The sequence below is a fragment of the Procambarus clarkii genome, chromosome 55, assembly GCF_040958095.1.
Source record: "Procambarus clarkii isolate CNS0578487 chromosome 55, FALCON_Pclarkii_2.0, whole genome shotgun sequence".
NCBI classification, from domain to species: domain Eukaryota; kingdom Metazoa; phylum Arthropoda; class Malacostraca; order Decapoda; family Cambaridae; genus Procambarus; species Procambarus clarkii.
Window position 1 is genome coordinate 29169544 of NC_091204.1, and position 13454 is coordinate 29182997.

At 41.9% G+C, this 13454-nt stretch overlaps 1 protein-coding gene across 1 annotated transcript in view; it reads right to left on the minus strand.

Annotated features, from left to right (window-relative positions):
* Nucleotides 1-8297: 8297 nt before the first annotated feature.
* Nucleotides 8298-13454, minus strand: part of LOC123768358 (uncharacterized) — a 47663-nt gene continuing 42506 nt past the window's right edge. Inside the window, exon 6 of the mRNA XM_069305572.1 lies at nt 8298-13427. The gene's annotated coding sequence lies outside the window, so the exon portion shown is untranslated. The remainder of the gene's footprint in view (nt 13428-13454) is intronic.

A 13454-nucleotide genomic window follows, 5' to 3' on the forward strand; every position in this document is an offset into this window, starting at 1 on the left:
AAAAAAAGGGGGAACATGACTGAAAAAGCAGCACAAATACAATAGGTTGACAAACAGTGTTGATTAAAAAAAAAAAAAAAAAAAAAATAACAGACATGGGTTGACAATAGAGGAGTGAGGTAGATTACAAGGAATTTATTAGGTAGTGTTTAGTTTTTATCTTAAACTGGTTGAGAGAGGTACAGTCTTTAACATGGTTGGGAAGGTCATTCCACATTCTGGGCCCCTTGATTTGCAGAGCATTTCTAGTTTGATTAAGACGTACTCTAGGAATATCAAAACTGTATTTATTTCTGGTGTGGTGCTCATGGGTTCTGTTACAACCTTCTATGAAGCTTTTAAGATCAGGATTGGCATTATAGTTTAGCGTTTTATATATGTATAATACACATGAGAGAATGTGCAGTGACTTAATATCTAACATATTCAGAGATTTGAGTAGGGGTACCGAGTGATGTCTGGGGCCAGAGTTGGATATTGTTCTAATAGCAGCTTTGTGTTGGGTAATTAGAGGACGTAAGTGATTTTGGGTAGTAGAACCCCAAGCAGAAATACCATAGTTGAGATAAGGATAGATAAGGGAGTAATAGAGAGTCACCAGGGCAGGGCGTGGTACATAATATCTGATCTTAGAAAGAATGCCCACAGTTTTTGAAACTTTTTTTGATATATTTAGAATGTGTCCCTGGAAATTCAGCTTGTGGTCAATGAGAATGCCAAGGAATTTGCCATCTAATTTGTTACAAATTTGGGTATTGTTTATTTTGAGATTTATTTGATTAGAGGATTTATTGCCAAACAGAATATAGAAAGTTTTGTCAATGTTAAGGGTGAGTTTGTTGGCAGTTAGCCAAAGATGGACTTTATTTAGCTCAGTATTTACTGTAGCATTTAGAGCAAGAGGGTCAGGACTGGAGTAAATGAAGGTTGTGTCGTCAGCAAATAGAATTAGTTTGAGGTGTTGGGAGGCATTTGGAAGGTCATTAATGTAGATGAGAAAGAGGAGAGGGCCAAGTATGCTGCCCTGAGGAACACCAATGTTGATGGGTAGGGTGGGAGAAATTGTATTATTCACAGAAACATATTGGACCCTGTCAGTAAGGTAGGACTCGAGGTATTGTAGGGAGTGTCCTCTGACTCCATAATGATGTAATTTAAGAAGAAGGTTATGGTGGTTGACAGTATCAAAAGCTTTACGCAGGTCCACAAATAACCCAACAGGGAACTCCCTTTTTTTTTTTTTTTTTTTTTTTTTTTTGAGATATATACAAGAGTTGTTACATTCTTGTACAGCCACTAGTACGTGTAGCGTTTCGGGCAAGTCCTTAATCCTATGGTCCCTGGAATACGATCGCCTGCCGCGAAGAATCGTTTTTCATCCAAGTACACATTTTACTGTTGCGTTAAACAGAGGCTACAGTTAAGGAATTGCGCCCAGTAAATCCTCCCCGGCCAGGATACGAACCCATGACATAGCGCTCGCGGAACGCCAGGCGAGTGTCTTACCACTACACCACGGAGACTGTAGACTCCTTTTTATCAAGAGCTGTATGAATCGAGTTAAGCATACTAATAAGTGCATCGTTAGTGCTTTTTTTGGGTCTGAAGCCATATTGGCAAGGGCTAAGTATATTGAGTTTGGCTAGATATGAGTAAAGCTGCTTATATATTAGTTTTTCAAAAATTTTTGACAAGTTAGGCAGGATTGATATAGGTCTGTAGTTGTTAACATCTGTGGGGTCACCACATTTGTGGACAGGCGTTACTCTCGCTTTTTTTAGAATATCTGGAAAGGTTTGGAGTTCAAGTGACTTGTTGAAGAGCAAAGCAATAGCAGGGGCTAAAGATCTGGAGGCTTTTTTGTAAATTAAAGTTGGTATCTCCTCAAGGGCACCAGACTTGGTTTTAAGGGAAAGGATTATCTCATTGACGTCAGTGGAGTTAATAGGCTTTAGGTACAGAGACTGTGGATAGTTACCTGTAAGATAGTCCTTAATGTCAGTACTGGAAGATGGAATATCATTTGCAAGGGATGAACCAATGGAAGAGAAGAACCTATTGAACTCAATAGCAGAATCAGAGGCTGAAAGCTGACCATCGTTATTAGACAGGAGAGTCGGTTTGTTATTTAAAGATTTCTTTGATCCCAATATTTGTGAAATTGTGCTCCAAGTTTGTTTAATGTTGCTCTTTATTTGAGTAAATTTATCTTCGTAGTATTTAGTTTTGGCTCGTCTAATTATCTTAGATAGCAATAATGAGTAATTCTTTGAGAATTCTTTGGAGACAATTCCTAACCTATACTTCTTCTCAAGGTCGTATTTTTTGTTAATGGATTTCAGTATTCCCTTTGTAAGCCAAGGATTGTTAAGCCTTTTGCTTGTGACTTGTTTTGTAAGCCTAGGACAGTGGGTGTTATAAAGGCTAAGAGTTGTTTGTAGAAAAGATTGCACTGCTAGGTTGATGTCCCCTATGTTACCTAACTCGGACTCCCAGTTGACATTATCAGCAGCAGTTATAAAATTGTTTATAGCAGTTTCATTGTGCAGCCTAAAGCTTAACTCCCTTGTTTCTAGAGGTGGTGTGCTAATGTTAGTTAAGAGAAATGTGGGGTAGTGGTCTGTAGTGCTATCGGTGATTATACCTGAAGTAAGCGGAGAGGTTATGTTGGTCCAGATGTGATCTAGAGTCGTGGCAGTGCTATCAGTGATTCTAGTAGGTCTAGTGATTAAGGGTATGAGGAAGCAGGAATTCATACAGTTGAGGAAGCTAACAGCAGTAGGGTGTTCTGGCTCGCAGAGGTCAATATTAAAGTCCCCTGCGATAATTAGGTGGTTTTTGTTCAGTCTGTTATCAAGTATTAGATTTCTAAGGTTTGAGTTGAATTCAGACACATCAGTGTTGGGAATTCTATAAACTGCACCCACAGACAGGATAGACTCGGCACCCTTGACTCTGAAGCTGGCGAAGATATACTCCCCATAGCAGTCTCTAGTTCTAATTTCTTTTAAGCATGTTAGTTCTTGGTGGTAGTAAAGAGCAGTGCCACCACCTCTCTGAAGTTGACGACAGTTGTGAATTGCTGAGTAGTTAGGCATGTTAAAGAGTTGAGTAGTATCCTCTTTCAACCATGTTTCAGTAAGTATAATAAAAGAGAATTTGTTGCCAATAGTTTCAATCAAGGCACTAACATCATCGAAGTGTTTACCTAGGGATCTAACGTTCAAATTGATTACAGAGATATTGTGATTATGAGTTAATACATTGTTTACATCATGTGCTGCAAAATATCTGCAATTTAGATCATTAAAGTGATTATTGTCATAGATAGTGGATAAGAGGTTAAGTTCTGGGTCTATACTTGTCTGCATAAAAAAAGCTGATTGTAGAATCAGAAATAAGTAGAAATAAGCTATAAAATAGGGAAAAATATATACACAATACTGTACAAAACAAACACAAAAGGGGCTTACAGGGGTACAATGGAGTAAGGGAGTATGGCTAGGCTAGGCAACCTAGGCAATTAATGAGATTAAAGAAAAAACATGTAAACATGGACTATACAAAACACAAGATATAGAAATACAAAACAAAAAATATAAGCAAGACTAAGCAATACAAAAAAAAAAACAAATTGAGCAAAAAAAAAAAAAAAAAAAAAAAAAAAAAAAAAAAAAAAAAAAAAAAAAAAGAGGTAGATTGCTTACGAGTACTCTCAGGTACACTGTAAGTAACAATTTGCAATTTGAGATGCAGGCAAAGCCAGGGGTACAATGGAGTAAGGGAGCATGGTGAGGCTAGGCAACCTAGGTAATAAATGAAATCAAAGAAAAGTTGAATAATAAACATAGGCAAATTTAAGCTAATGATTAATAACTATAGATAGTTCAGTAATGACTGTATAATTAAAAAGACCTGAAGAACTACTTAATACACTCAATTAAATAATTTCGGTAAATGACTAGGTAAGAGTAAGTTAAAAATTAAGTCAGAAAATGAACCAAGGAGACTTAGGATACCTAGCCCCACTAGTTGACAGGGGGTTAATTAAGTTAATTCATTGGGAGTGATAAGGTGAGACAAACCACATTGGGAGAGGAAAGTGTTGAGGTTTTCTTCTCTAGTAATAGTAAACATTTTGCCCTCTGCGGTTTTTCTCACCTTTATCAGACCATCTCTAACGAAGCACTGATGAATCGCATCTGGGTTTTGTTGACGGATTTGACGTAGGCGGTAGAGGATTTGCTGTCTGTTCCTGGTCAAGCACTCGTTGATGTATAATCCCTTCCGTTGGGATGCAGCTGTCCGGACTAGATGGGATTTCGTGAACTGGGAAGACAGCTTCAGGCGAATTTTCCGTTGATTTAGACCTGATGGATTCTTTATGCCTACTCTGTAGGCAGCAATAACGTCAGTTTTGTTTAGACTGAGCTGCAATTTGTTTTTTAAGAGATCCTGAGCTATTTCGACACAATTTTCACCTTCATGTTCCACAGGTATATCTTGGGACGACACAATAACAGAGTCTAGCAGCTTTTGCTGGTCTTGTTCCTCCTGGGAGACGGAACGTTGGGCTGAAAATGTACTGATACATGCAGTCATTTTGCTGAGAGCTTCCTCCTGTTTTTTTTAAGGCTTCATCAGTTTTCCGAAGGTTGTTTTCCTCATGGAGATCATTTAAATCATGCTGTAGTTGGTCTTGGCTAGCCTTGTAGTTTCTAATATCCTCGCGGAGGAGGGTTATTTCTTGTTGTTGTTGTTGGAGATTAGCGCGGTTCGCTAGATTCTCGTTGAGAAGACTCAAGATGATAGTATTTTGTGACTCGAGGACTAGGCACAACTTTTTGAACCACTGATTCTCGGTCCAGTTAGTGAATTCCGGTGAGGGACCGGAAGCTCGCTTGAGTTGCTTATACTGGGATGCTAGCATGTTCATAGGAGAGGGTTGAGAGGACTCTGCTCCCTTGCTCAATGGGGTGGAGGGGAGGGCAGCCCCGCCACCCCGGACCCCAAAGCTTCCAGACGGAGAAACACGGATATTGTTAGAGTTGGCCGGGATGGATGTCTTGTTAAGGGGTTTGTTGCCCTTATTTCCCTGCACAGTCACATTTTTAGGAGACATGATTGGTTAGAATGGACTGGGGGGTATATGTTGAGAAGAAACTTGCGTCAGGCAGCGCGGTGGCGGCAGCATGCACTGGTACTCACACCGTAGAGGATTGTTTTGAAACTTATTTGAGATGGAATGAGTTGATTTTGGTCGGTTACTTTGGTTTTGCTATAACATGCTTGGACTCCATGTACTTAGCTGCCTGTGGGTGGTGGTCTACATCATCTGGCATAAGTTTAAGGGCTGATATACAGCTTAGAGTGAGGAGCGTAGCGTGCACGTATACTACGTATCGTCAGCCGCGTGACGAACTCTTGGTGTGGGCCGCGATCGTGATTCTACATTTATATGCATATGTCTGTGTAGGGAATTTTATTGCGAGTTCAGTGATATAAAATATAACGCTGTAGGACTAATGTGGAGCTGACAACAAACAAAAGAGTATGAACATTTTGTTGCTGTTTGGGCGTCACGGCGAGTGATCTACGTTTTATTTATTTCGTGGTGGGATAGCTAATTCTTTGGTGACATTTTATACATATGATCTTGTAGAGAATTTTATTGCCAACACATTGATACCAAAATGAAATACGTAGCTTGAGAATTGGTGTCAGGAGAGTGAAAAAATTACACACTTTTTGGTGTTTACGCTCAAGAGCCCAAAACGCCGCGCGCACAATGCACTATTTTTTTTCACGAGGCCGAGGCCCGGGCGCATTAAAGTGTTTAAGCCAGGTCTTTCCTTCTACCCCTGTCCACCCCCCACAGCAGTACACAGGTGCACATAGTTACACAGCAGTACACAGGTGCACATAGTTACACAGCAGTACACAGGTGCACATAGTTACACAGCAGTACACAGGTGCACATAGTTACACAGCAGTACACAGGTGCACATAGTTTTTTTTTTTTTTTTGAGATATATACAAGAGTTGTTACATTCTTGTACAGTGTAAGTTACACAGCAGTACACAGGTGCACATAGTTACACAGCAGTACACAGGTGCACATAGTTACACAGCAGTACACAGGTGCACATAGTTACACAGCAGTACACAGGTGCACATAGTTACACAGCAGTACACAGGTGCACATAGTTACACAGCAGTACACAGGTGCACATAGTTACACAGCAGTACACAGGTGCACACAGTTACACAGCAGTACACAGGTGCACATAGTTACACAGCAGTACACAGGTGCACATAGTTACACAGCAGTACACAGGTGCACATAGTTACACAGCAGTACACAGGTGCACATAGTTACACAGCAGTACACAGGTGCACACAGTTACACAGCAGTACACAGGTGCACATAGTTACACAGCAGTACACAGGTGCACATAGTTACACAGCAGTACACAGGTGCACATAGTTACATAGCAGTACACAGGTGCACACAGTTACACAGCAGTACACAGGTGCACACAGTTACAAAAGCAGTGTGTAAACAAGAGGCTGGGTTGATATATTTGGAGGAGAGTGTGAAGCCCAGACTGTTACTGGGTCTCAGCCAGCAAGGGAGGCGCCACGCTGCCAGATGCATCAGTGTAAACATTGCCCCAACATCCCAGTGGAGTGTTTAAGGCACTCAACAACGGGTCGTTAGCAGTGTCTCCTATGACCAACTGCTCATACCTTTCCATGCATGTAATATTCTTTTGTCTTGGTGTCGAGAATGGCTGATCTTAATTACCTCAGGTAATGTTATTGATGAACAATCGTCAAGGGACTTACCAATATTAGACATATATGTGCAAGTTAGTGTACCCATTTATTGTTGTCCATTATGTGGAGTGTTTGACCATATGTTGATTTATTGGTAACTATTCTTGCCCAGGAAGTGAAGGTTATGTGGTGAAGATATTGAGCACATGAACACATTAGATATATGTACAGTTTTGACCAAAGGTTCACCTCAGTTACAGAGGAGACAGTCACGTGTGATATAAGACAATTAACAACATGTTTGTGACATGGTGTAACGGGAGTGTTGAGGAGAGTTCAAGAAGAGTACACTGAGGGGTTGTGGGTCCAGCCTCAGTTATTATCAATATTTGCCATCGTCATTTATTTGTATTAAATGTTCTATTTTTTTACTTGGGAGTTTATTATCTACCTCTGCAGGTGTGGAAGTGAACCGAGAGTAATTAAAGCCCATCACTATTTCTCGAATACATATAGATACAAATCAGGATGGGAATAATCAAATTAGTGAGAAAATCCTTAGGAGCCGTGATGAGGATTCGAACCTATGTGGTGGGTATTCCCACGCACACACCCCAGACAATCAGGCCGCGACATGGAAAAGGACTGCAATCTGGAGTTCTGCTCAACACACGAAGGTTTCCTGAGGCTTAATAATAATAAATAAATAAATAAATAAATGTTTATTCAGGTAAGGTACATACATACAAGAGATTTTACAATCAATACCACTCTGACAAAGTGCATGGGGGGTAATCACATGTTATTGTCATTACTCTGTGTATTAAAAGAGGAGCATCAAAGGTAGAACATTCCTAGATGACAGCAAGAGTGCATGGGGGAGGAGGATTGTGTGAAAATCCCCCAGAGTGCATTGGGGGATTGTGTGAAAATCCCCCAGAGTGCATTGGGGGATTGTGTGAAAATTCCCCAGAGTGCATGGGAGGGGGGGGATTGGGTGAAAATCCCCCAGAGTGCATGGGGGAATTGTGTGAAAATCCTGGTCAGGCTTCAGTGGAAGCCTCAGGAAACCCTCGTGTGTTCAGTAGAACTCCAGGTTGAACTCCATGTCGTGGCCTGATTGTCTGAGGCGTGTGCATTGGACTACCAAACACATACCTTACCTTACACATTACACAAACCCTTACACATACCACACATGTGGTACACATACCTTACACATACCTTACGTATATATATATACCGTACACATACCTAAACACATACCTTACACATTACACATTACACAAACCCACATTACACGAAACCTTACACAAACACATACCTATACCTTACCTGAATAAACATCTGAATCTGAATCTGAATCTGACATAGGCTTGTTAGTGTGATTACTCGCTGTGAATCAAATTAGTATTAGTGAGGATTGCTAAACATGCCCTCGTACTGATTTTTTAGGCTTACACTAATTTCTTTGTCGTCCTCTGTGCATGAACCTTCGTTTATAATAATAGGTCCAATACTGGAGGAGATTTTTATTACGATTTCACATACAGTACTAGAAGAAATATTTAGGAGTGTTCTTTTCTCTTGAGTGACTTTCTGTTCTAATTAACAAGGCTTTGCAAGAATATAAAAACATCTTTGCTATGTATTCTTATAAGCCCAATGTACCTACTTTTATATAAATAAATAAATGGCATTAAATCTTCAATCTGTTCTTCAATCTGGTAAGGTTGGTGCACGTATGGTTGATGTGAGGCCTCACCAGGTGACTCTCTGGGTGTTACTGGCATCAGTGAAGTGCCAGAAGCAGAGCTTTCTTTCCTTCACAGTTGAGGGGAGGAACCAGTGGAGCTGGGGGTGCCCAAAGCCTCACAGCGACAACGACTATCCAAAGTGGACCTCTGGGCTCATATTGCTGCTCAGCAACGACAGCAGTGATTCTTGTTGACACTCCCAAGTTGGCTGAGAAAGAACTAAGAAATAATCCCCACCTGTTATGATATGAGGTTATGAACTCCCAACATACATACATACATATATATATATGTTAAGGGGGAGTAACCTACAGCATCAATGGAAGACATAGTCTGGCCAAATATCAATAAGTGTCTAGGGGAGTGATAGGCTAACAAAAATATTCCAGTTTACTGGGCATTAACATAACATAAAAAAGAATACAATCTATAAACTCACACTCAATGATTTATCCAGCTTCTCAAAGCTGGACATGATCATCAACAGGTCTCAAAACTGCATACAATCAGCACTAGCTGACGCCAGGCTCTATCGTGGGACACTAGCGCCTATTATGCTGCTAATAGCAATACAGGGTGGTGGTGGTGGTGTCACAACCATTAACAAATGAGGTATGAGGAATCAATATCATATACAGCACAATGGCATCACTTAAGATCCTCAGGTACCCACCTCACTAAGATATATAACAGCACCTATCACCTGGTATAAAGGATGCACAATGGTAGAACTGATCCATGGTATACATTACTGCAACATGACAAATATCCTTGCAGTCAAATGACACAAATAAGGTCACAAAACCCGGACCGTAGCGGCAACACATGCGCTCGACTGAGAAAATCAAAGAGTGACCGCCCGACTGAGAAAATCAAAGAGTGACCGCCCAGAGCCATGCTGGCCGGGAGCGACACTGTATCCACCTCTATGAGTCAGCTGACTCCTCTCTTTCAAATATCTCAAGCTCATATACAGACATATCTCAATCAAGAACTTCTAATTCATATATCAACAAAATAAAGACTATAACACACAACCTTACATAATAATACATATCAATAATTCAGTACATTAAAGATTATATCATGATATAAAAATATGTGAACAAAGAATTCATATTAGCAAGACATGGTAATACTGGCGGGAGAGGGGAGGAGGGGTTAAGGGAGGATTTCAAGACGTCTGCCCATCAGCCATTATACATATGTATACATGAATACAATATAAAGTATATATATATATATATTTATTCAACATGTGTATCAAAACCATGTTTATGTGGTATACATCTCACAGTGCCAAAATCTAATTTAATGTTAGAGGACAATGTAATGAACAATAATGAAAGGGGAATTACACAGTATACATGACAGTAATACATCCGAGACCTAAATTTATTCATTCTCCATCATTGTTCACATAATATTTCCTATACAGCATTATGTAGCATTCCATAATATAAGCATATACGGATGTTTTTCAAGCTAAATGATATTAGGCTACTGCTATTCACTAGACTTCTAATATATATCCACAAATACATGGCAAGGACTTATGGTACAGATATATAATATAAATAGATATATGTGGCATACTTTGGCAATACACATTTAATACTAGTGTGTTGTCGAAAAAAGAATAATTACATAAATTAATATTCGTGATACTAGGCTAATCAGTCAAGCATCACTATACAGTTTGAGCACATCATACACCAGCTACAGTATGATCATACTGGTGTATGTGTGGTCGTAACACCACCTCACACCCATATGGTAATATCACAACACCCCATGGACCAGTATGGTAATATCACAACACACCATGGACCAGTATGGTAATACCACAACACACCATGGTCCAGTATGGTAATATCACAACACACCATGGTCCAGTATGGTAATATCACAACACACCATGGACCAGTATGGTAATATCACAACACACCATGGTCCAGTATGGTAATATCACAACACACCATGGTCCAGTATGGTAATATCACAACACACCATGGACCAGTATGGTAATATCACAACACACCATGGTCCAGTATGGTAATATCACAACACACCATGGTCCAGTATGGTAATATCACAACACACCATGGTCCAGTATGGTAATATCACAACACACCATGGTCCAGTATGGTAATATCACAACACACCATGGACCAGTATGGTAATATCACAACACACCATGGTCCAGTATGGTAATATCACAACACACCATGGACCAGTATGGTAATATCACAACACATCATGGACCAGTATGGTAATATCACAACACACCATGGACCAGTATGGTAATATCACAACACACCTGAGTGATTGTGAGGTGATGGTGATATAGCAGTGATAGTATAATGGTGATATAGCAGTGACACTGAGATGATAGTGATATGACAGTGATGGTGATGGTGATATAGCAGTGATGGTGCGGTAGTGGTACTGTAGCAATGATAGTGATATAACAGTGAATGTAAGAAGGAAATACATCAGTGTGAGGTGATAATGCAGTGAAAGAGAAATGATGTTGGTGTAGCAGTGATAGTGTTATGTGATAGTGACCTGTTGGTGATATAACAGTGACAACAGCTGTCATATAGTGACACCAACAATTTGTTACTCAACATGGTCAGTATATGACCCCAAGTGTGGGGCCTGAGGTGATGGTGATATATAGAGGTGATAGTGAAGCTATAGTGATACAGCAATGACAGGTTACAGTACTGATAAGATATAGCACTGATGGTGATACAGCCGTGATTGTCAGGTATATGATACCAAAGTATAAATACCAAAGATAGTGAAATTATGATGATATAGTGATAAAAGTCTGTCCTTAAATTACATTGGCATCAAAACACGCTGTCCATGGTGATGCAGGAGTGATGGTGATAGTGGTGGTACAGTGAACTAGAGTGGCAGCACAACACCACAGTAGTGATGGTGGTGGTACAGTGAACTAGAGTGGCAGCACAACACCACAGTAGTGATGGTGGTGGTACAGTGAACTAGAGTGGCAGCACAACTCCACAGTAGTGATGGTGATGGTACAGTGAACTAGAGTGGCAGCACAACACCACAGTAGTGATGGTGGTGGTACAGTGAACTAGAGTGGCAGCACAACACCACAGTAGTGATGGTGATGGTACAGTGAACTAGAGTGGCAGCACAACACCACAGTAGTGATGGTGGTGGTACAGTGAACTAGAGTGGCAGCACAACACCACAGTAGTGATGGTGATGGTACAGTGAACTAGAGTGGCAGCACAACACCACAGTAGTGATGGTGGTGGTACAGTGAACTAGAGTGGCAGCACAACACCACAGTAGTGATGGTGGTGGTACAGTGAACTAGAGTGGCAGCACAACACCACAGTAGTGATGGTGATGGTACAGTGAACTAGAGTGGCAGCACAACACCACAGTAGTGATGGTGGTGATGGTACAGTGACCTAGAGTGGCAGCACAACACCACAGTAGTGATGGTACATTGAACTAGAGTGGCAGCACAACACCACAGTAGTGATGGTGATGGTACAGTAAACTAGAGTGACAGCACAACACCACAGTAGTGATGGTGATGGTACAGTGAACTAGAGTGGCAGCACAACACCACAGTAGTGATGGTACAGTGAACTAGAGTGGCAGCACAACACCACAGTAGTGATGGTGATGGTACAGTGAACTAGAGTGGTAGCACAACACCACAGTAGTGATGGTGATGGTACAGTGAACTAGAGTGGCAGCACAACACCACAGTAGTGATGGTGATGGTACAGTGAACTAGAGTGGCAGCACAACACCACAGTAGTGATGGTGATGGTACAGTGAACTAGAGTGGCAGCACAACACCACAGTAGTGATGGTGGTGGTACAGTGAACTAGAGTGGCAGCACAACACCACAGTAGTGATGGTGATGGTACAGTGAACTAGAGTGGCAGCACAACACCACAGTAGTGATGGTGGTGGTACAGTGAACTAGAGTGGCAGCACAACACCACAGTAGTGATGGTGGTGGTACAGTGAACTAGAGTGGCAGCACAACACCACAGTAGTGATGGTGATGGTACAGTGAACTAGAGTGGCAGCACAACACCACAGTAGTGATGGTGATGGTACAGTGAACTAGAGTGGCAGCACAACACCACAGTAGTGATGGTGATGGTACAGTGAACTAGAGTGGCAGCACAACACCACAGTAGTGATGGTGGTGGTACAGTGAACTAGAGTGGCAGCCCAACACCACAGCAGTGATCGTGGTGATACAGTGAACTAGAGTGGCAGCACAACACCACAGTAGTGATGGTGATGGTACAGTGAACTAGAGTGGAAGCACAACACCACAGTAGTGATGGTGGTGGTACAGTGAACTAGAGTGGCAGCACAACACCACAGTCCACCACAGTCACCTCCGTAATGTCACTGTGGTTGACTGCTGCCCTCACCACATCCAGGCCGCTCACCACATCACCGAAGACATATGACCACTGGTCATCATCCGGGAGGTCCCTGGTGGTGATGGCGAACTGGGCACTCATGGGACCCCCCGGCCTCCACAAGGACCACACAGCTCCTGCCCGGCCTGACCACCGGTACTGCCCCTGGAGGTCAGGCAGCAGTGGGGCTCCTCCCTCACCATCATTACTCTCGTAGTCTCCGCCCCCCACACTCTCCCCCGGCTGACCCTTGTCCCCCACCTGGAACAGTTTAGTGTTGCGGTAGGTGTGGCCCCGCTGGCCCGTACACAACAACACAAACTGTCTGGCCAGCGGAGTGTCAGGGGTCAGCCGGATGGTGACCCGCCCTCTTGTTGACCCCGCCCACCCGAGGTCAAGGAACGCCAGGGTGCAGGAGGGCTCCAGCACGCCCACAACCACACTCTCCTGCAGAAAATGAAATAAATTATGCTG